This window comes from Centruroides vittatus, unplaced genomic scaffold (genome assembly GCF_030686945.1).
Source record: "Centruroides vittatus isolate TY-2023 unplaced genomic scaffold, ASM3068694v2 contig_1639, whole genome shotgun sequence".
Classification (NCBI taxonomy): Eukaryota; Metazoa; Arthropoda; class Arachnida; order Scorpiones; family Buthidae; genus Centruroides; species Centruroides vittatus.
In genome coordinates, this window is record NW_027120996.1 from 9,804 (window position 1) to 12,534 (window position 2,731).

General features: G+C 29.4%; 1 long non-coding RNA gene across 1 annotated transcript; it reads left to right on the forward strand.

The window, feature by feature from the left end:
- Positions 1 to 1,580: 1,580 nt before the first annotated feature.
- LOC136968853 (uncharacterized) lies at positions 1,581 to 2,177 on the forward strand. Its single transcript, XR_010879713.1, has 3 exons — positions 1,581 to 1,649; positions 1,717 to 1,861; positions 2,022 to 2,177. It is a non-coding gene; the product is annotated as an uncharacterized lncRNA (long non-coding RNA).
- Positions 2,178 to 2,731: the final 554 nt, after the last annotated feature.

Consider the following 2,731-nt stretch of genomic DNA (forward strand, 5'->3'; position numbering starts at 1 on the left):
CTATTGTTGTGGATGAAATTCGTTAACTGTCAATTACATTTTCTTGAATTTGATTCGCAGGTTGGAAAAAATCGTCATTACTTAAATGCCTAAAACTTTAAAAAATTTTATAAAATTGAAAATAAATTCAAAAGTTTTGAAAAAATCGTATCGGATGGAAAATCAAAAAAGAATTTAATATAAATTTGAAAAAAAAAATTTAGCAAAAAATTACCGCGAAAAAAATTCATATATAAAAAAATTATGTGATAATAAAGAACGATTTTTTCTTTACAAGTCGTAACTGTTTAAAAATTTTTTTTCCTAAACGGAAACGAGAAAAACGCGTGGGAAAATTCTTAAAAAAATTCCCACGGTTTATCTCCACAACTAACTGGTAGAGCCGAGACCGACTGTTCCACTGTTAAGAGGTTAACAAAGATATTGCTTTGTGAATCGCTTACGATTTGACATGTCTTCGTGACTTTCTACACTTCTTGTTAGACGTCATCCCTGAAAACATTTACCATCTACTTGATATATCCTGTATTCGTTAGTACAGTAAGGCATCGATTATCCGACTGAATTGGAGACTGGGGTTGGTCGGATAACTAAAAAACGGATAACCGAAAAGTATGAAAAAACACATTACTAGTATAGTATATTAGTATATCACGTGTAATTAGTATATCGCTATTAACCTACTTTGCGTTGAATTTTTATCGATGTTAAGCCTTACAAGTCTTCTTTTAATAATAATCGTCGCTATTGTATCGTTAAAAATTATTTCTTTATTTTGCATAAAATACATATATATTCGAGTTACATATTTTACATAAAGTAGGCCTATACATTAGAAAAAGAAGTCCAAAATTTTCTTTTGCTTCACAGCTGACCCCCGTTTTTTTACCGCTAAATCTCGCACACGTTTTAAAAACAACAATTGAATAGCATCGTTAAATAAAATTAAGCCTCGTTTAAATACTGGCCTCCCTTTCATGGTCGAGCCAGTGTTGCCAGCTAAAACACGTAAAAATTTAACAAAAATAATTTTAAAGTAGCCAAGACATAGCCAAATATTGTAGCGCCACATCACTAGCAAACATTTGAATTTGTCGACTAGAACGCAGTCGGTTAACCGACGTGTCGGTTGATCGGGGGTCGGATAATCGATGCTCTACTGTTTTGATGAAAATAAATTTATGAAAAGATGTAACAAGTCAAATAATTGTTTTCTTGCATTGTTTAAAATTTAATTCATATGCATTGATATCGTGTAACTATGCATTGCACTTAGTACATATAGTTGATTATTGTACAGTACGGCAGTGAAAGTTAAAAATAATGTCTAAAAATGTCATTTATAAAAGACTTTGTTATCTACCCGAAGTTCAACGAAAAATTCTGCTTGCCAATAATGGCAATGCATAATTTCTGGATCTTATTTACTTATACACAAATAATATTTAAAATGCTAAAACATCTGTTTATTATCGTTTTTTCTAACATAATGATCTTGCTAAACAAAGATTCTACAAATTCCTTGCGCCCATGTCTCAGGCGACGACATCGTTTCTTCTGCTATATCAGAAATTTCTATAATTTTTGTTATCAAAGCGGCCGAACCGTTAGACAAATCCATTGCTCTACTCAAGCCATTCAGTCTTGTGGTGAGTATTGTTAAATATTTTTCTATATTATTTTCTTCCGGTTTATACTATTTAAATGCAATTTCAGGTTTGGATATTTGTTGGATTATCGATTTTGCTCCTAACTCTTAGCTTATTTCTGCTGTTCACTTCAGAAGCAGTGATGAAATCTAAGAAAGCTCCAAAATTGTTTGACGTATTTTGGATTGTAGTGCGTTGTTTTCTTCGTCAAGGTAAGTGCTAGATACTGACTTATTACATGCAAGCTGTTATTTTTCCTTCTTTTCAAATTGGGTTATTTTATGGCGAAGTGAATGATATCATTAATTACTTCTAATTGGTCTTAAAATAAAACACTTGTACACTTACCAGCTACAGAATTATTTCTTGCAGATATTGAAATAGAATCCATCAGATTAAAGACAAAATATATGATTCTTGGAATTTGGATGCTAATGGCATTCGTTTTGTCTTCTGGATACTTGGGCATTCTTCCCTCTTTCTTGATCTTTCCAGGAGAGGAAGTGATTCCGAATAATTTTGTTCAATTGTTCGAATCTGTAAAACACCACAAGTATGAAATCGATACTATTCGTGATTCGGCGCCTAGTTTTATGATTGGTGTAAGTTAATTTCTTTACTTAAACTTATATTTAATATCGAGTAAATCTTGTTATGAATAATTTAAGAAATAACGTTTGTGTTATCAAAACTTTATGTAAGGACTACAATTTATTCTAAATTTCGGTTGTTATTATATATATTTATATTCTTGAATTATTATTATTATTATTATTATTATTATTACAATTTTAAATTTAATAAACTTAATTTAATCTATTTAAAAATTTATTTTGTATACTAGTATTTTTTATATATTAACAGGACTTATTATACTGGAAATTATCGATGAAAATATTTAGTCTTACAGATCAAAAATAATGTACTTTATTTAGTTCACCTGAACTAAATAAAGTACATTATTTCCTGTTAATATATAAAAAGTACTAGTATACAAAATAAATTTTTAAATAGAGTTTAAAAAGACACAAAGGCATAATAATTAATTTAATCTAGTAATGTAACCTTTTGAACGATAAGTT